General features: G+C 43.4%; 1 long non-coding RNA gene across 1 annotated transcript in view; it reads left to right on the top strand.

Annotated features, from left to right (window-relative positions):
- The window catches only part of LOC121699913, a 62639-nt gene that overhangs the window by 39155 nt on the left and 984 nt on the right, over positions 1 to 22500 (top strand). Inside the window, exon 3 of the long non-coding RNA XR_006027072.1 lies at positions 4004 to 4105. This is a non-coding gene — a long non-coding RNA (uncharacterized LOC121699913). The remainder of the gene's footprint in view (positions 1 to 4003; positions 4106 to 22500) is intronic.

The raw sequence follows: 22500 nt of genomic DNA, 5'->3' as shown, positions 1-22500 counted from the left end.
CGAAAATGAAGATCCAATCTTTTAACACAAGTGAAGAAATTAAAATATGGTTGTTACACTTTTTTTTTTTTCCTCTTCCCCATTCTTCGCCTTCTTTCCTCAAGCGCAGCCGAGGTCTGATGGACGTCCTAGCTGGTAGTGAATTTGTTGTTCTAGTTATGTCTGAGAGCGCTGGGGTTGTTTCCTCCCCCCCCCCCTCCCTGTTCAAATGACTATTAACCTTTCTATGAAGAGGGGCAATTCTACTCATCTGAGGCGTAGACCCAGTGGAGAAGACATTAGTTCTCCCCGCCTGTCAGCCCAGCAGTCTAACCCAGAGAGACAGAGATCCAGACATGCTTGGATTCGTTTGGCTGCGGCGCCGTCTTATCTGCGCTTTTGTTTCAACCCCCAGTAAACTGTATTTTTTGTTTGTTTTGGGATACAGATGTTTGGAATACTGATGTTAACTCTGACTGAATATGTGTGTGTGTGTGTGTGTGTGTTTAAGTGTAAACAAATTAGTGTTAACAAATAGTTTTTGGGGCATGTATTTGTATTTTACTGTGTGTATGTGTGGTTGTTTGAATGTAAACATGCACTTATGTGTATGCATGCATATACATTTTTATGTACACATGTAGAGGCATATGTGTGTGTGTGTGTGTGTGTCTGTGTGTTTGTTTATGTGAACAACACCCCCCAACAAACACACACAAAGACGCAGAGGAGGTCACGGAAACGTTATTAGTGGTGCGCCGCCGGCCTGTTTCATGTTGTCGGACGGGCCACAGCTCAGTGGAGTGCGTCTGAACATGTCACAGTGTCATGGCGGTGTCTCCGGCTGGTTCTACACGACCTCCCCGCACCTTGCATCTCCACACACACACACACACACACACACTCACACACATACATGCTGTTCTCCCAGCACCCACCCCGGCCAGATCCGGCCGAATAAAGATATTTATGCTCCATCCCGAGACAGCGAAGGTGACTTTCAGTGTCGGCACAGTGGACACAGCCAGCTTCAGGCAAAGCAAAGCCTGTAATAGCCATGAGGTTTACATGTAAACAGCTTGTACTTGAGACATCTTCACTTTGTAATACTCACTTTTCAGATATACTGTAGGTATGTGACTATTTATGGGACTGGCAGCACATTAAAAACAATTGCAGAGAGGGGGAGGTGCCACATTACTTATATTTACATACATTTACATGTATTCATTTAGCAGACGCTTTTATCAAAAGTGACTTACAGAAATGAGGAATAACATTCAAGCTACAATACATATTTGTATGTTTCAGTGTCGCTGTTCACATGGGGCGAGGATTGTACATTTGTTTACATCTGTTTAGCTCACCTCTTTGGAAAAACTGAGAGTTCAACCAGAAAGACTCCGGAAGCAATAATAAAGTAAACAAATGTTTATTTACAGTAACAAAAATGGATTTACAGTGACAAAAATACGACGATATGATAGACGCTAAAGCATCCATTTCTGCTGGCATGGCATCCTAAAATCATATGCTCTGTAGATATCACGCCTTGTTAGTCGCCCTCGCTCATTGCATTTCTTGCAAAACTGAACGGAAGCATAATAAAAAGTCCTCTCAAGGCCTTCATCCCCATCATCACATTATTTTCTGCTACAAATGGAAAGCGTTTTCCCTTTGAGTAGTGCTTCAGACTTTTTCCCTTAAATGCTTCCCCCTTATTTTGATGGTTTAACCCCATTTGCCATGGTATATTTGCACGTTGGTCGCTAGAATAAGCGAGTCTCGAGAGGAGAAGGGGCCGAGAGACTGCCATCAATGGTGACGCAAACTCTATATGAAAAATAAGTGCGCGAGGAGCGACTTGTTTCCATTTTAATTGTAAAACAGATAAGCGCTAAACATTTCTTGAAGGAAAATGACTTCAGAGTAATTACTATCTATTACCCCTTCTCCCCCGGGTGTCATTTAGAGAACCCAGATGGCCACCAAAATAGGATTTAGGGAGAAAATTGACAGCATTATTCACACAGGCATTATCAATTACCTGGGCTTCCAATTGTACAGTGATCAGCCTCGAATGGGAGGGCGAGGGCTGTCTTGGAGTCAACATAATTAAACCTGTGAAGCTGCGAATGCTTTTGTGTCTGGATATTGAGATTTATTTGGTGACGAGTGAGCGAGGAGCTGGTCGCCTGGTCTATTTTTCTTGTTCCCTGCTGGGTGTTTGAGTAGTGTGTCTGTGTGGCAGAAGTGTCAACAGGGTGCTAGCTTGGAGAGGAGAATCAACTGGTAAAAAGCATGGCGACAGTGGAGTTTGCTTGTGGTTTGTGGCGCGTGGACCCCGAGTACTGGTTACAACGCCAGCGGAATGATACATGAGTGATACATGCCCAGTCCACCAAGGCTGCACGCGGGCCTGAAAAGTGTCCCAATTGCCGCCTGGCATTACCAAGACATTACATTACATTACAGAATGCACTGCCAGGTTCATTAAGGAATAAAAATGAGGCATTCAAATCAAGTGTGACCTTCATCCTCTCTGTCTGCCAGGTGCTTTATGTGTGTGTGTATCTTCTGATGCACCCCGTAATGATGACAATGAGGGACAAAGCCAATCTGCACGAAGGATGTGGACCTTACGCTAAGTATGTAGTTCCCCAACAAACGCCAACCCCCCACCCACACCCCACCGCACCCTCCGCTCACAATAAGCACCAACAGACCCCAAATATTTAAGGGTTGACTGACCAAACGGCCCTATTTAGAATGTACTAATACCATGGTGAAGCCAATGATGGGCCTTGTGAAAAAGGTCGTTACATTCTATCCATCTCCTGAACGCAGTGCAGCGTGTTAGGGCCCCGGTGCATTAGTTGTAATTGATGTCGGGTTGAGTTGGCAAATGTTGCCTTAAATGGTAGATGCATAGCTGCCCTTCACAACAGTAGCGTTGTAGGTGTGTGTGTGGGGGTGTGTATATGTGTGCTGTGAGCACTCATCAAAAGTGTGCAGTGGGGTGGTATTCATCTCACAGATTTAGTGGCTAATTGAGGCTGTAAGGGGTTTTATGAGGCTAATGTTATTTATGACCAATTGCAGTGGGTTGATCTCATAGTATTTCTTTAATTTCTGATAGCAGTAGGTTTTTAAAAAGTAGATATATTCTTTCCATTGTGTCAGAACAAACATACCTGAACCATCAATGTAGTTCATTCTCATACATTATATGTTATAAATCCCTGTATTAACACAATAAGTTAGTTGTGCAGACTGAGTGTGTAAAAAAGTCGTACACTAAGCCTTTAACACCACACTGATTTCACAAGCTACATAAAAAGACAAGTTTTTTGTCAATATTGTGAATACAGTAGTTCTTCTGACTTAAACAAATACATGTAAACTGTGACCTCTGACACACAGTCTTCACTCATTTCCCATCAAAGTTAAGTTTCGGTTGCTTCTAATTAAAACACTTCAAGTGTAAATGAATCGTTGCAGGAGTTTCTATGACAGTGATGTATATTGCATACATCATGTTCAGTAATTTTGACTGGCTAATTAATCAATATTATTTATAGAGATTAAATGTTAAAAATAATTATGGGCTGTACAAATTGTTTATGGCACAGCTATATTGAACAGCTTGAGAATTAAAAAGGTATAGTTGCAAGATTTATTGTCCATATTGAAGCAATATGTTAATACATCATTTATGGTATGCCCATAATACCTTCAAACTTAAAACACCTGGACTGTTAATGATTTCTCCTTCAGTTGGTTTGAAGTCTTATTAAGAGGAGTTTATCATCTCCATATTGTGGTAATGTCCTTGTAAGGAATGAGAGACCGTAAATAATGCATATCCTATTTCACCCTGAACCTCTGGCAACGTGGGTTACTTACTACTACTTTTCAAAAAGTATCCACCGTTGGTGGCTATTGAATTCTAATCTTTTTGTGAGTCTTTTTTAACCATGTGCATACCTGAATGTACTAAAGAGAGCCCTCTTCTTGTCATCAGATCAGCAGAAACTGAATAACTATGTGGAGCAGTGGAGAAGGTTCCGGAATGTTTCGATTCAAGATGGAACATTGACAGGTGGATTCTGGACCACTCCTTAAGGTAGATAACTTTTCCACCAGTTAGTTAAGGAAGTTTTTGTGAACATTTTGTACTTTTTAATGCAGTCGTCTTGTCATCATGCATCGTTCTCCAGAAGAACACGGCCACCGGCCATCGCCCATTTATCACAATCCAGAACATGTTCTACTTTACATTTCTGTATTATTGGCATGTGGTGATATCCCTATTAATTAGCCAGGCATACGTTAAATGACCATCAAACAAACAGATACAGACCCATGAAAAAGACCAACCTCTTGCCCCACCCCCCATTACACACACACACTCCAGATGAACGAATGCATGCAGCGTGCATGCAGCACACACATTAATCTACTGCATCAGCAGGTTCACATTTATTTCAATGCAAACAGGGGGAAAACAAAGAGTGCTTAGCATCTCCGGGGAACGAAGGCTTAAAATTTCTGTCTAATGATAATAAATGATAATTCTAATGAGTTGTCCTCACGTAACAAATGGAATGAATTAAAGTCACAGAACAAGCTAAGTTTTATTAAAGCACACTAAAAAGAGAATGACTAGTTTCATATCAGGCATGAAAACAGGTCAGGGGTGAAAAAGGTGAGAAGGGCGCGCAAAGTGGGAAATGGCCATTTCATAGCAAAACAAGCGCGAGTGACATTGTTGCCAATAGTGCATAGCTTCCATGGAGTATGAAGTTGCCTAAAACCAGAGATTTATAAAGAAAGCAAACTACAAAATGACTATTTTTTTACAAAACAAATACTTATTATTTCTTCTTTTTGACTTGGGCCTAAGTGTGAAGGGGCCCAATTGCGCTGTTTGGCAACATGCTTCACCCTGGCCTTCCTCTCCTCCTCAGTAATCTACATGAGTTTTCTTTCTTTGTGCCTGAAGTTATCAGACATTTCTGAAGATTTCATAGGCCTACGGGACACTTCATAGTAGACTATTAGAATAAGTCTGAATAAGATAAGTCTGAATATTTGTTGGACCAAACCAGGTAATAAATAAACTTGGGTAGGGTAGACTAGGCTTTAATTTGTAAAATTGGTTTGAAATGTTTTAACCTGCAGCTAGGCTACTTACAGATTGTGGCATTGTGCTAGTGTGTCAGGCCACTGAGCGTTTCTTAAAAGACAGCATTGCCATGTCAAGCACTGTTTTTGTCTCTGAACTCGACAAAATGCACCAGCCCAGTTTAGGAGCATTTAATTAAACTATTTAGTTATTCACATTAGCCTTTGCTATACTGATAAAGTATGCCTATTTGCTTCACCTTTTGTCGATCTAGATGGCTAAAACTGCACGTATTCTTCATCAAATGAACTCGTTATGTCTATATTTCTGTCCAATATCGCTAACTTTAACAACAGTTGCTACACCAATCTCAACGTCTTTTTCTGACAGAAGTTGAACATTTCAACTAGCCCACCTGTGACATCAATAAGCATCTCTCCCATGATCTCTCCTCGCCGGGCTCACATTTCAGACGCATATATCTGTAGTCACACAGACAGGGAGGCTATTCCAGCGCAAGCGTTCTGTTCGCGTTGCATCCGCGGCAAAATTTAGCTTCCACTGTTTAATTGGCTAAATGCATAGGGGCTGCATTCACATAATCGTTGCTGGATCAGACAAGTTTTTAATTGGGCTCTTGTCTTACAACGCATTCGTGTCTGCGCGTGATTTGTAAACTCAGTTGTAACCCCATACCCCCCCCCCCCCCCTACAATATTTTCTCATCGGATCTGCGCTAACCACGCAAGTCCCCTATTTTGGATTCAAAACGGCGAATTTCGCCGAAAGGTGAGGAGTTTTCATGCCTGGTCATATGAGGAGGTAACTTTTAGTGCACAAGATTCAAATTAAATTTGAGGTACACTAGCTGGGAAATTACTTAAAGGAACCATATGTAAGATTGTGGCCAAAACTGGTGCTGCAATCACTTTCAAATTACTGTAGAGCGGTGTATCCCCTCCCCCTCTCCCCTGACTCGAGGTTACCAACCCGATGCCGAAACACTACTGACTTCGTGATTAGTAGATAGGTGGAGGGTGGCGCATCAGGCCAAAACACAACATGACATGACAAAACACAACATCAACATCAGTTGAGGGCTGCAACTTCACTTTTTAAATGACAATATCCTGGCTGGACTACTGTTGTCAGTGATATAAGTATTTGAAATGAACATGATTTCTTAATGTCTAATGACATACCAGGGCCATTTTATGATTAATTGAAATACATTTCTTACATACGGTTCCTTTAAGTACAGTGCCATGATAAATGAAGTATTAATGTCTGTGTGCAGTGATTGTCTTTCATTTTTGTTTATTGGCTCGATTTGTCTTTGGTGTAGTCTTGGATATTCCAAATTAGTGTTTTAAAAATCCTGCTTAAAAAAGGCAACTTCCATGCCTTTTATGTTTTCCCTTCTTTATGTCTCTCTATGTCATCTTAAAATATTGAAAGATTCACTCGTATTCCCTCTTTTGATGTTGGACTACAGACATTGCCTGCACATTGTCCCCACCACAATATAGAGTATTTTTTTATTTGTTTTTATTTGTAAGTCCCTTTGGACAAAAGTGTCTGCTAAATCATGTAACCATAACCATAATGATTATAGAGCATCCCAGGCTTTATGTTTGTTCTATGTACATGTAACCATAGTGACCACCACTGATAGGGAAAAAAAAGAATTTCCTCTCTTATGAGTTCAGCATGGCTGTGTGCATCCATCTTGATGATTCTATTCCCCGTGCATTGTTGTCATGCCTTAATCAATGTCAAAGTTGCCACTGCTCAAAGATGGCCCAGAGATCTGGGTTAGGAATTGGGGGGGGGAGGGGTGGTGGTGGTGTGCGTGGGGAGGAACTGTTTTCTCTCGCTAAAGTGACCTTGCCTCCCTAACAGTGCTGTTAGTCTCTGACCTCGGGCGCTCCACCAGACTCTCCATCTCCTTAGCCGCGCCTGCTCCTGGGCAGCTGTTGACTACTGTAAGCTGTGTTGCGTGGCAATCTTTGTTGCTTCGAAGCGCAGGGGCTTGACAGAGTAAATTCAGTTATTAATCAATTCAGCCCTACAACGGTTGATAAACTAGTGTGTCTCTCTCTTCGGAGTTGAAAAAACACAGGAACGTGTTTTTTTTTTGTTTGTTTTTTTTAAACCAGGTCAGAAGTATACATTGCTACCTCTACACACACCTGTCTGCCTTCCAGCATCACAATAACTGTGATGTTTTATGATGTACAACGTTAAAGTTTCAGTATTACGCTGATAAGCGATAGTTCATTGCCCAAAAAACACAACAAATGTTGTCTAATGGCAAGAACTATCTGCTGTCTGTGTGTGAGAACAGAACAGACACAGGAGGGCTAGCGCCAGCAGCTGCCACATTATGACTTCTCTGATTTGCTTGTTCCAAACAGCTGTTCCCGTCACTCGCTAACTTTCAGATCATCATAAAATAGCATCCAACAGCATCTCTGAGAGGAACGCTCCATGTGAACTTTCCGCTCGCTGGAAGATCGTGGGTATAAGATCTGTGGTATCTGAATGACCTGGTGAAATGCATGGATATGCAAAATCCACCTTCACCACCTCTCCTTCCTATTATATTATATGGCAGTGACATTGAGCTTTAGATTAATGAAGGGAATTTTGGAATGTACAGTTAGACTGATTTAATCAGCTTCAGTAAACTTAACTGGTAGATGATGATCGTTTGATCATTTCATTCCAATATACCTGAGGCTAGAGTTAGAGTAGAGATATCTTGGAGTTGGAGAGAGAGAGAGACTGAGAGAGAAGAAAGCGAGAGAGAGAGACAGCACGTGCACAAGAGAGAGAGAGAGAGAGAGAGAGGGAAGAGAGAGAAAAGCATTTGCTCTTCCCAGAGCCTCTGTTGCCTGGCTGGTCCCTCTATACAACCCTCTTAATGTTGAGTCTCAAATCACTTCAGGCAGTAATAGCTCCACTCATGACACCAGTCAGCATAGCACACTACAGGGATACAGTATGACTGACCATAAATGTAGGAATACATGCCCACACACCAAAAATATACAAACATACACTCCTGTGTGATCACAAACACACACACATGAACAGACAAATCCATACACAGAGAAGTGCTGCAAACACACACACACACACACATGCAGAGGTACACATTTTGCCAGTTGTATTGGTCCATCCGAGCCGAACGACACTAGGGGAGGAGCAGGCGTATCAGCGGTCACTAAATCATTCTGTAATCAGGCCTGTGTGCCTGGCCACCCATGCATACCCAACGTGCCCCATTTTGGTCCAGCCCCCCGCCCTCGCAACGCGCCGGACGACCCCATCTGCACCCCATCTCGTTTTCACCCCCCCCCCCCCCCATCCCCTCGTCCCTGCCTCTAGCCGCTAACTCCTCACAGGCCGGCCCTCCAGACCTATAAACGTCCCATGCAGCACAAAAGAGTTAATGATTCCCTTTGTTTTGTCCCAGGGATCGGGACCAAAAGCAAGTGACAACAAGAGATCCATCAAAGTTAGCGGCAGTGAGTACATCAGCAGATTCTACACCCCCCCCACCCCCCACTCTCTCTTCTGTTTTCCCTCCCCTCTGTTACTCGCACACAAGAGACCTAAAATGCACATATTGCAACCCCCCCCCCCCCCACACACACACACACACACTCCTTGCACATTCCTCCTATCCCCCCTTACCCAGCCCAGCCCAGCCCGCAGTGGTAGCAGGAGGCTTGGGGACTCGCCAGGCCCTTTGGTGGGCAGGGAGGGACTTGATGAATGACTGGAACAAACTTCGCTGTCACCGACAAGGGACGAGCCCCTAGACGTCACCCCCCCCCACCCCCAATCCTGAATCCCAATCCCTCAACCAACCCACCCCCCACCCCCACCCCCCAACCAACCCCCACCATTACAAGCTCCCCACACACACACACCCCATCCCCACCTTCAGATACATCATCCCAGCAGTGCAGCGCCGTACACGGGGGTTCACTGTCGCCACACTGGCCTGTGATTGGAGTCACGCTTTGCACAGGTTAATTGGAGGCCTGAACTGGAAAACTGTGAGGGTGGGGGGGGGGGGGGGGGGGGGTTGGAGGGAGTATTAGTGGGGTTTCGGGGGAGACAGGGGGTTGAGTGCAAATACTGTCATCATCATTGTTGCCGGATTCACGGTTTGCTCTTGTGCAGGGTGTGTGTCCGGGTATCGATCCGTGGCGTTTCAGGTTCACGGCGTAGATGTGGTGTGAAACACTGCCTGTGGATGTACTATAGACAGCTGTTCTGTGGGACAGTTCCCACTGTATTGATCATGCCTTCAAAACATGAATTTAATATACATCAATTCTTAATAATTATGTCTATTCTCTGGACATCTGAATTATATCTATTGCCATCACAAAAATATCTTTTCACCACTCTTCATGTATAATTCCCTGTCACCTCTGGGTAAAGCAGAAGGGAGCTTTTATTTACAGTAGCATGAAGAGCCAGTATGAAGCTAAGAAAGACTGAGGTGCGTTCGCCAATGGGAACGTTTGTAGCGAACATGTTTTTGAACAGTTAAATTTGAATGATTTGGTGTCAATATTCCACTGTAACGTAATTGTTGCCTTCGCTTCGTCAAGCTCACGGCCAGCTCCACTGGAAATTTTGCGAAGAACGACCTCCACAAACTGCGAGTGTTTGCAAATGTTCGCCGAAAAACTCAAGGCAAACGGAAATCTGTTCGGCAACGTTCGCAAACTTTTGCCTATGTTTGCAAATTTCAATGCACCTCTGATTTGACTCTGTCTCTGAGACATTGATCAATGTGCCTGATTTCTGTTATTTTGTAGCCTGGGTGTTCCCATGCTGCCTTGCGCGCGATTTGATTCACGCTGCTAAGGCAGCCTGGAGACCATGGAGCAAATTTTCGCCTGAGATAGGGAACCAATCACAGAACAGGGGGAACGCAAGACGATGATGAGCTATGCACAGACGCATTTGATAGACATCCGTGGCACCCAATAAACGGATCTGGGCATTTTTTTCAAATACGAGAAAATTAACGTTTGGTTCCCAGACCACGTCTCATTGAGAAGTGGTGGCGCTAGCCAGGCTAGTTATTTTGCATATGATCACAGATTGACAGAATGCCCTCATGGTACCCATGTGCTTTGATAGAGACATCAGTGTGGGAATGGACACTGACCTACCTCGTCTGTGTTTACAAAGAGTTACATCAGGTGCCCTCAGCAACATAAATCAGAGTCAGGGGCCAAGGTGCAGAAATAACACACACACATCGCATCACACGGCTCACACACACACATCGCATCCCACAGCTCACACACACATCGCACTGCACCTCACAGTCGCCTACCACGCAGATCATCGCACTAACAGAGAGGCCAGCCATTTCTGGGTCAAGGAGAGAGAGAGAGAGAGAGAGAGAGAGAGTGTGATCACAGCATCATTGGCTATGGCGGAAAGCTAGTTCATATAGCTCAGCCATGCATCCTCTTCTCTCTTTGTCTTTCTTTCTTCATCTGTCTATCTCCCTCTCTCTCTCTCTCTCTCTCTCTTTCTCTTCCACAGGCCTCAAGGTTCTTCTGTCCCTACTGGATTTACAGTGATGACACTTTTACTACATTTAGTCGCAAAGGTGTATTTTTACATACCTGAGTTGTGGGGTTAAAAGAACAGAACACTTAACCATATGCTAAGAGCCCAAGGAAAAAACACATGAACTGATACCCTCCCTTCTGTATTTTTATTTTGGCCCTATTCTGAAGTGTCCTTATATATTGCCCATGCTTGTCTGGTTGAGAAGAAGCTCTTGTCATTGTGCAAAATCTTTAGGGTTAGAAATGGATCGGGGCTTAGCGACACTATCATGCTACATTGTGTATGGAAATGAGCGGCCTATAATCAATGCCTTATATTGTAATGAGTGACATAACACAAATTGGAACATATAGTTTATGTTGAGCAGTAAAATGCTTTAGAGAGATTCCTCTTGTCAGCTCTGCTGTTGATGGGGTGGGTGGGAGGTTGGAGGGAGGCAGTCTGTTGGCCAAAGACCTGTGGAGGTTTGCAGCTGGATGCTTCATTCCCTCATTACTCTGACTGTAAGATGGAGAGAGGTCTTATTGACAAATTAATGAGGCACAAAGCTCTCAGACCACATGGACCTCCAAACGCATTACGCAAACCGACTGCTATACAAATGACCTCAAATGGAGTTTTTTTTTTCTTCTCTGTTTTTTTTTTTTTTTTTGCTCCACTTAAAATGAACAGAATTCCTCATGCAACACGAAGCCATTTTGCAACACAAAGTCATTTTTACTTTTCAAAAATGTTTTGTACTTTTTAGATGACATAAAACACGTGCAATATGTTATACATATAAATGCTGAAGCACCATCAAACCGTGTGATGGCACTGATAATAATCTGAGAAATACCTTTCAGCGCCACATGCTTTGTCTCACTACACCTACCGTAGTTTTATCATGAGAAACTCTATAGGAGTCTGAAAGTAAAAGAAATATGTAATTGATTGCCTAGTCATTCCATTTATTTTTCCCATGGCAGAAAGCTATTAATTTTTCTGTGGTTGTTGACAATTTAACATATGCATCACCTTCAAGTGGCAAATGATTATTTTTGTGTTTTCTTTCCCCCATTGACAGTATATTATTTTCTTTGCTGTTGCATCTTGTTATTTTTCTAAACTTTCCCCTTGTCTAGGCTGCATTAATGGCTCCTGATTGAAATTTCATTCCCAGAAACTAAGTGAAATATGTGTTGTGTGTTTAATGGAAAAAATAATTACCCGTCAGGTGAAACAAAGCATGACGCATAGTAACCAGGGAGAGCGCCATTCAACACAAGTCAGTGGAGAGGTCAGAACCCACAAACAGCTCCTGCTCTTTTCTCTTTTTTCTATCCCTCGCTCTTTCCTTCCATTCATCCTTTTGTTTCTTTGTAGATTTCTTTTCCACACACTCAAAGGGACACACACACACACACACACACACTCAAAGACATGCAATTCAAGCATCTTTCACCGATGAGTGTGATTTACTGACTAAGGCCAGTATAAGTTTAAAAATATGTTTTATTTTAATAGTGTACTATGTGCTCAACCTAAAAATGTGGCTTTGCAGAAGCCATTATTGTCCAAGTTTCCATATTTGTGTTTATATTTCTGTGTGTCAATATGTGTATGTATATGTGAATTTGTTTGTGCATGTGCATGTGTATGTTTGTATGTATGTTTGTATATGTGAAGGTGCATGTGTGTGTGTGTGTATATGTGTGTGTGTTTGTGTGTGTGTGCGTGTGTGTGTGTGTGTTTGTTTGTGAGTGTATTTGTGCATGTGTGTGTGTGTGTGTGTGTGTGTGTGTGTGTGTGTGTGTGTGTGTGTGTGTGTGTGTGCATGTGTGTCCGTATGTGTGTCCGTATGTGTATGTGAGTGTGTGTGTGTGTGTGTGTGTGTTTTCCTGCGTTTATGATTTGTGTGTAGCTCACTCCCTGCCTCCCTCCCCATCCTGGGCTCCTTGTGTGAGTGCCCAGTGCTAGGGTCCAGGGTAAAAAGAGGATTGAGACCACAGCTCTGACTGGGAGACCCTGAGTGGTCAGGGAGATTGATCGGCCCGTCAGCTCACTGATCAGTGAGACACGCCGAGCGTGTGGCCGCAGAGCCATGCATCACTCCGCCAAACCCCCCCAACCCCCCCCACGCCTGACAGCCGCACTGAGCAGAAGATGAAGGGAAAAAGACCAACAACAACAAAACGAGAAAGAGATTTCAAAACACTTTCAGAAAATCTTTGGAGACCCCTTGCTCTGGTTGCAGGTGTTAGTGAGTGAAGGTCAAATGAAGTGATGGTCCACTCAAGTGGGTTTGCCAAACTGGCCATTCATTTATATTACGTGTCCTTAAGTGTTGTGTACTAAATTGTATTTTAAGTCCTTTTTATAAAAAATAATGTAAGTAAAAAGAAAATAAGAATTTATTATCAATATATCAGTACACACATAGGATAGATGTGGGTTAGAGTTCAGTGCAGGGATCAATAATACACTGGTGGTTGGTTTCGTGGTTATAGTTTAAAATGTATATTAATAAATACATACACGTGAAGTACATGATTTTATTCACTTCTGTATTGCTTAATGGCAATAAGGGCTCTTATGATGAAGACCACTTGGTCTGGTCAGAGAGAGAATTAAAGAGAAGTCATCATGACAAGTGATGGTTTTGCTGGAGTATGTAGTGTACCTTCCTCATCTGTTCCATTTTCACTGCCCCTCACGTCCTCCTCAGTGAAGCTCCTGGCAACCACGGTGATATGCTGATGTGCATGTCTGCCGGAGACTGATACCAAACTTCAGAGTATTACTTATAATTAGCGCAAAGACAAGACATGCAGAAAGTACCAGATGGCAACATTATTTGATATTTTCCCGAAACGGCTACAGTAGTCCTTCAATGCTTGTGTTGATATTTTTAATTAAAATGGCTTGTCAAAAAGGCAATCTAAACCAAATTGATGCCACGCAAGATGCTATTAATATAGTGTCAGTGACATTCCTATTAATTATCCTGTCTGCTCACACAAGCCCCCTCATTATCGACACAAAGATCAAGACTGCCACCCAAAAAAGGGGAAATAAATAAATAAGTCAAACATTAGCTCCTAATAGCCATTTGATAAGAAAATTACCTTATTGTCTGGTATGACTCAAATTGGCAAGGAACTGTGGGATATGGTTGGGTTTTTTCCCCTCCCTTCTCACCCTGTGACCTGAAACAGAAAAGACATGCACGGTGACAAATTCGACATGGAAAATCACGGGAAAACAGCCTCTGTTTGGCTAACCAAGCAGCAAATATGTCAGATGATATGGTTTATCAAGCAATATGTTGCCTTTTCAACAGCAATAACCGCTCCATCTGCAAAGGTTAACATGCATCAGTCGAAAATGAAAGGGCCTCTGCAGCCACAGTACGAGTAAGACGACATTTCCCTCGTGCATGGATCCTCCGCACAGTATAAATTGGGTCCTTGAGGAAGGTGATTGCCCCCTGAAATCTTTACCGATCCTCCAGAAAGCACGAGGAAAAATGACATTAAGTGCTGTTTGATGGGTATCGTTTCTCAAACAAGGACGCAGAGACAAGCGTTTATTGTTTTTCTTCCCCTTTTTTAAGGCGCTCCTTCCAAAAAAAGTAATCCTTTAATGACCTGACAAATGAACTACTCAGTGCTGGTTGGTTGTCACACGTATGTCATTCAACTGCATTCAGTGATGACTTGCTATTTTGTAATTGTGGTATTGATGGATATTGAACATTAAAACGCCATAACACTTGACATTGTATGCTCTCTTTTCTAATCAAAGTTTCACTGAATTTCATCAGCCGTGTGCCAAATATAGACACATGCCTTTGCGCGTTGACCTGAGAGCTCAAATTCAAACCAGTTTTCAGTCTTTAGCCGAGAGTCGTAAAAAAAAACAGTCCTTCAGAGTCTTAGGATGACTGTCTGTGTGCTGCCTTTCGAAGCTAGATCGCGAAAACCAAATTGCCATTTATTCAACGAATGTTACTTTCGACTTATGCATCGTGCTCTTTTGTGGTTTGTTTACTTGTGACATGTTGATGTGGTGTATTCTTCAGGCCTGTCACCTTCTGCATTTCCTTTTGTCCTTGCTGAGAGCAACATGATATATAAAGGGTAGGCGCCATGATCGGTCAAGTCTGCATTCCCCATTCATGACCGATCAGTTTCACGGGTAAGCCACCATTTTCATTTACGTTTGGCGTAACAGCTCCGCCAACATAATATTCTGACCTCAAATTCACAGTCAAGAGCCTCATTAATATGTCTTCAACTGATTATTATCAATGGCCCCCATTTGACTCTTGTATATATAGATTGCTATCTTATGATGATCTACAGTACACTTTACAGCGTTAATGTCAATGAGCCATTTATTATCCAGTCATAGCGGAAGGGAAGCCTATATGATACACTGTATTGTAATAGACGGAGTGTTGCTTGACCACTCAGCTCACTGAGGTGGGTTTTGTGTGGCTTGGATGAGCAGTGGCTCTCGGCCCCCCTGTGGTTTATGGCCCCTCCAGTTTATCTGGCCTGTTATCCTTTGTTTTATAAGCCTCCGTCCGCAGGGCTCAAAGTCAAACTCAATATGATGAGGCATTAGCCTCCCACCTCCACCTCATCCCGACGGGGTCAAGGGCAGGATGGTCCTGGATGGGCCTCAAAGTACCCCCCCACCCCCTCCCTGACCCCCCCCCACCCCCGGCCTCCATACCCCCTGGAGCCCCTGGAGCCCTACCTACTCCCCGAACTAGACCCCTGTCACGGGGATGATGTTATTTGTGTTCACCTTATCATTGCTTAGATGAGCTGTGCGGCAATACCCCTCAACTCAAGTGAGATTTAAGAGCAGAGACCCTAGGGCTGGGGTTATTGTTGTTAGTTGTAGTGTTGTGTGTAGGGCTGTATCTGTCCTGTGGAAAGTGGTGATTGTGGTATCACCAGCAGTAATGTGTGTGAGGGCAGTGTCTGTCTAATGCTTATTTATTGCCTTATTTCATTTTGTTACATTATGTCAGGAGGGCTATGGCATATTTGTGTAGGGTCATTATGCTATGATCTGGGTGATGTTATTTTGAAGTGTTATAAATTCCTTTTAACAACTGTCAGGAACTTAATTCACGTAATGGAAAACAACATCCTCTGGTAAACATCCTGTTTGTAAAACCCTTCTGCAGATGTAGCTTTTTAACATCCATGTGAGACGCCATCATTCAAGCACATCAAATATGTGGGCATATTTTTTGAAAAACTTGAATAAAAACGAAAACAAAAACTTTAGATCTCAGGCCGCCAAACGTCAGGTTCTGCGCTCTTAACGTCACGGCACCGTGAGCCGCTTCGAGAGGGCCCGGTGTTAAACAAACGCTCCCAGACCTCTGGCTGGCTGCCTCGGGCTCTGGCCGAGGGGAATACCGGGGGCTGCGCTGGTGTGATGGAGGGCTCGTGTTATTTATCACTCCTGTCTTAGCCGGGATGAGATGCTGGCCAACTCCGAGGGTTATATATAGACTCACCCACTCACATCATTACGTGCCATTTCATAGCCCTAAATAAAAATAGAATGCAGGGTTTTTTAGGTGAGTGTGTGTCTGTGTGTGTGTGTGTGTGTGTGTTTGGGGGGGGGGGGGGGGTCATTGGATTGTTGGAATAGCATTGAGTGAGAAAAACAATACTGAAGAGATGGTAATAGTAACAGAAAAAAGGTTAGTGTGTGTGTGTGTGTGTGTGTGTGTGTGTGTGTGTGTGTGTGTGTGTGTGTGTGTGTGTGTGTGTGTGTGTGTGTGTGTGTGTGCGCGCATGTGTGTATGTCTATGTGCGTGACTGAGTGTGTGTTTCATCACCTATGAATCCAGTGAGGTACTGCACTTGCTGGTTGCTAGCCACGAGCCATGAGCCACCTGCCAGCGACAAAAAAAAAAAAAGAGAGAGAGAGAGCGAGAGAGGTAGGGAGAAAAAAAGTAAACCATGTCTGGAAGCGGCTGCACGCTACACTACCCAAGAATGTGTATTTCTGCAGATGATTAAATCAATACCATTTTGACAAGACTTGTTGGAACATGCCTCTTTATTTCGCCCCGGTTCCTTCCCCTCTTGTCGGGGGTGAAATTTGTCAAGCCTGCCGGGGCCGCTGTCAGCTAATGGAGATTGTTCTTTAGCCTGCACTTGATAGAAAGGGCACGATTATGATGCATGTCGATAGTTTACACAGATATTGACACGAGGACCAGAGAGAGTGTAGCCTCGTGGTTGGGAGACGACTCCCCACGCCACCATCGCAACCTCCCCCCTACACACACACACACACACACACACACACACACACACACACATACGCGCGCATGCACACACACACACACACACACGCACACATACATTGTCTCTGTGGTCTCTCTCCACAGTCATTTTTACCTTGAATCCTCTTTTCCACACACACACAAACACTCACACTCACTCACTCACTCACACACACACACACACACACACACACACACACACACACACACACACACACACACACACACACACACACACACACACAAACACTCACTTACTCACACACACACACACACTTACAAACACACACAAACACTCACTCTCTCACACACACACACACATACACACAAAACAGACAGACACACATCACCACCACCAGCACAGCTCCCTAACCCCTTGCAATGTTTTGATTCTTTTGGCTTCAGATATTAATTAAGTGTAGCTGCGTGACACTAATGAAAACAAAAGAGTGAGCCAAGATTTTTTCACATCCTTCTTTATCCTGTGATCCTGCTCATTCTTAATTCAGTGGCGTTCAAGCAGTAAGCTGTGATTTCATATTTCATTATTTTCATTTTTATATATTCATAGGGTTACCAATAAGGTATTCTACCAACATAATGTCAGTGTAGATTTTAAAGGAACTTTAATATTTTACTGAATATTCTGAAATGATAAAATACAGCACACTAAAAACACTATTCAATCCATGTCATATCCTTATTGCCCTGTAGAATTCTATTTTTATTATACTGCACAACAGCAAATCACACTACAGTACACAGTATACTGTACTGTGAAAAACAAGACTTACAGTATATCCTGCAGTTATGTCCAGTATAATACGCTGTGGTATACTAACATTGATATATGTTTCAAATATATACAGTATCACAGTGGACAGTGGACTTCCCCCTATATGACATAACACAGACTTCCTCCATTTCTATCCCTGGCATGGACAGAGTTAAAAATAGGAGCATCAGTGAGCCCAACGACAAGCCTAGAATATAATGAGTCTGCGAGAGGCAAAAGAAAAGGTTGGATGCATATAAACACACACACAAACACACACACACACACCGATACAGAGGTACACACACACACACACACACACACACAGGGAGGAGAAGACTAAAACTAATGACAGGGTCTACCTATAAATTCTTCATTCGGAGTGCGGCTGATTGGAGTGGCTTGACTGGGCAGTCGGGCGAGACTTAACAACTAATCCCGTTTGTAAGTTATTATTTATCTTCGGCAAAGTTTGTCAAACTTGGGCTTTGATTTTCCAGCGTGATTTCCCTCTTGTGGCTCGCTCCCGCACATGCTCCCCCACATAATTTATGACTGCCTCTGGTCTTCATGACAGATTATTAAAAGTAGAATTAGTTTTTTGCAGCAGGATTTTTCCACTGGGAATTGGGAAGGCAGTGCCTCGCCGCGGAAGGTCTCTTACGAGGTCTCCATTGCTAATAGAAGTTTTTTCCTCCGATGGGGGGGGTGGGTTGGGGGGTTGAGGAGACTAATGATTTGAATTTACTGTGGCAGGCATCACGTGGTCAAGGGAGGGAGGCGGTGGCAATGGTAGGGGGTTGGCGAGGCTCGGGGAGTGGAGTGGTTTTGGGGGGGGGAGTGTGTGTACGCCTGACGCAGAGGAAAGAGGTTAACTTCCTCCCCCATGGTGAGCACTATTGGATTGTTTAGCAGCAGAAGGATAATGTTTTTGTCACAGACTGCCGCGGCAAAACACGTGACGATGTCTGAACGGCTCAAGGAAAAAGGAAAAAAAGAAGACGGAGATGGAAGACAGGAAGGAACAAACACCACTCCTCTAAAACACAATATAGACGATATAGATGCCCAGCAAATCAAACACACAGACGTCTGAGAAAGGGCACAGCTGTCACATACATACTTTACATCACTCAGGATGTATGTATGTATGAGTCGGAACTACTTATGTGATGGACACCTAAACATGCATGCACAAACACCCATGTCGGACACCGAGATTTAAAAAGCGAGCGAGAGAGAGAAAGAGAGAGGGAGAGATGTTTCCGTGGTGTTCACCTGATGGCTGCGTGGAGCTTGTTCTCCCAGCATGCTTCGCTAGTGGGAAGCAGAGGGGAGTCACAGCACAGCTGAGAGCTTCGGCTTAATCTTATGCATCATTAAGCACTCAGCGGCAAGCCTGCGCTGTTCATATACATCATCCACGCTTAATAAACATAATGATGACATAAGATGTAATTCTAGATGAATTTTCATTTTATAGGGAAATGGAGAATTCCTGTGAAAAGGAAAGAGAGAGAGAGAGAGGGAGAGAAAAAAGTAAATTATCGGGGAAGTACAAAATAAATGATGTTTTTTTTCCTCTCAGCCATCAAGATGAATGAGGTGTTTTGGGGTGCCTGAATTGTGTGTGTGTGTTTGTGTGTGTGTGTGTGTGTGTGTGTGTGTGTCTACGAGTATATATATTCAGACGCATACTGTACTCAGTGTGCCACTATATGTCTGTTTAGTTAGCATGCATAGGATGAGAATATGTGCATTGGGCGAAACTTGTGGGTGGTTGATATGTGACACGTCTATGATTTTAAGGCCCCGTTGGCCGGCTGTAATTGACAAGCTTAGACACCCAATATGGGGCTTACCTCAGCTGGGGAAATCTGAATACGAGGGCCAAGGCTCGGACTCTTGGGTGGGAACCGGATTCTGAGGAAAGAAATTAAACTTGGATGAAAGTGGGCTGGGGTGATGGGGAACTGTGTCAGATGTGTGTGTGTGTGTGTGTATGGGTGTGTGTGGGTGTGTGTGTGAGGGGGCCCCGTGAGAGGGCTAGAAAACAGTTCTGGGACTGTCCATGTCTTCACACCTGCCATTGAAGAATGAGACTGAGAACAGGAAAGCTGGTCAGCTCTGTGCTTCTGTGCGCTGATAAAAAGATAGGTTCTCCATTTTAACTTTGCTAGCTACTTTCCTGGATGCTACCATCACATTGCAGTAGATAGATAGATAGATAAATAGATAGATAGATAGATAGATAGATGTTGTTTGTTAGATTTTTTCTCTCATTCCCATAATAATATGCAATATGCACAACCAAAAACAACCCTAACAGAAAACGGATCTAGGAGTGAATCTATGGATTTGTAGGTTTTGTCTCCAGAACCAAAAGGCAGAATAGTTTTGAACAGGAGGCCTAAATTCTCCTTAGCAAACTACTCTGTGTTTGTTGGTATGCAAGTTAACCTACATGATTAACACATTAATTTATTTGAACAAGGAATGCTACATTATCTCACAATGAAGTTTGTAGGACAGGTATGATTAACATTAGTAAAATAATGATAGATAACTTAGATTCATGAATGTGTTAATATCTGTAGACTACAGTTAGGATACAGTCCAGGAAGCATTCAACAAGCATTACAGCGCAGTGTTACAATATATACTGTAATGTTATTAGGTAATACTTTGGTAGGTAGAGTTATTAGCCAAATGAACCTAGCTTGAATAGCTGGATATAGCAATCCTTATTTTCCCCACAACAAACCATGGGCAGCTGCAGCTGATTTTGAATGTGTAGATTGATTCTGTGGATGCAAGCATAGCTACTGTACCTCATTTATCCTATCATCTCAAATCAAGCTTGCGTTAATGATACAAATCTATCTTAAATGTATCTTCCTTGTAATTTCACAGTATGCAAATGTATCTGATTTGGATATTATATTAGGCTTACCTCAGATTACAGATATGGCATAGCCGTGGTTAGTCACAAGAGCCAAAAACCAAAAACTCGCTACCATGAGGAAAAACATGAATTTGCACTTTTACATCCCATTGGTGTCAGGTGATATTTTCCAAAAGTCTGCCTGCCTAGATTTGTGTCTTCTTTTGCTGCCCTGATTGTTGTTCCAAGGTCTGCAGCAGCCATATAGCCATAGTGTAGTTCAAACAGTACGTCAATTTTAATAACAGATCAACAGTTTTTTAAAGGGTGTAGTTGTATTACCCGATCCAAAATCCATCTCAGCGCTTTTGTGCCACTTTCGAACATCTCTCTCTCTCTCCCCCTCTGCCAGTCTCACGCCAAACCTGAAAAATGCTGTCCCACTGTTGGCACAATCCCTCGAACATCTCTTTTTAACTTCAAATTGATCATTAAGGGTAAAAAAGGGTAGTGACAGCCCCCCATTACAATAACTGACTTACTAATTCCAGTCTGATCCATCTGTGCTCCTCTGGTCATTCCGGAGTGTAATGTGTGCATAAATGATTAGAGCCTTTCAGAGGAACTGCAAAGGACCAAACAAGTTTCAGTGACCAGTAAGACCGACGACAGGATCACATATAGACACACACACACACACACACACACACACACACACACACACACACACTCACACACACACACAGACACACACACACACACACACACACACACACACACTCACACACACTTCAATGACCAGTAAGATCGACCTCCACCCAGGACCACACATGCCCACAAACACACACACACCACACAAGCACACACACACACACACACACACCCAACACTCACTGACGCCCCATGCCATGTGTGGTGTCTCCCCTCATTGCCGCCCAATGGCAGGGCATTATCTCCGGCGCTGCAGAGAAAGCCTCAGCAGCCATGTGTGGCATCCATCACAGCACAGGTGCCATGATGATTGGCACATCATGTCTGAAGCAGGAAGAGGAATACAGGGAAGCCCAAAGCAGTTCTCTATGGTGCGCTGAACACAGGGAGGCGAAACAAGAAACGCTAGGCCCATCAAACGCTTCAAAGACCAGCTCGAACAACAACCCTGCCATGCACGGCTAAAACTGACCTCAAGGATGGAGAGAGAGGATGGAGCTGCAGATGGTGACGGTTGGTGCACCACCGTCAGTGAGGCATCGTGGAGAACATCATCATGTCCCGACATCAGGCATTAAACTTCTTTAGCTATGGTGCAAACTCTACAGTGTGATATGCTCTACTACTTGATTCTTTACTTTCTCTTAATTGTTACGGTCACACTTAATTTGCAAGAAGAGAAAAGTGAAAAATGAAAAAGTATCAATTCAAAACCAAATCCAAAAGCTTCAAAATCTCACACCAAAAAATGTTGTATGAATGGGCTGCATTGTCATAAATCCCTCAGTGGTTGGTAGTGGCGTTATTGGTTTAGTGCAATATGCGGCACATGCTAGTTGCATGTACTGTGCTGGAGTACAATTCATCATGCTTCTAAAAAATGCTCGCCAAGTTCTCATTGTGTTTGAAAATGAATTTGTTTAACAGCATCCAGGTCTTGGTTGCCTGCTTTTGTTGAGGGGTAATGGGAGTTCCAAACCTCAGCAAGTTTGGAACCACTGGACCATAGGCGCCAGCATGCCTGTGGGTGAGCCAAGCCCGTGGATGCAGGGATCATTACCGCCAGCTCTCCGTCTCAATCCCTTCTGCTTTCTCTCTCTCTT

This window comes from Alosa sapidissima, chromosome 24 (assembly GCF_018492685.1).
Source record: "Alosa sapidissima isolate fAloSap1 chromosome 24, fAloSap1.pri, whole genome shotgun sequence".
In the NCBI taxonomy this organism is placed as follows: Eukaryota; Metazoa; Chordata; class Actinopteri; order Clupeiformes; family Clupeidae; genus Alosa; species Alosa sapidissima.
The sequence above is the reverse complement of the archived record's forward strand: the minus strand, read 5'-3'. Positions and strand labels throughout refer to the sequence as shown.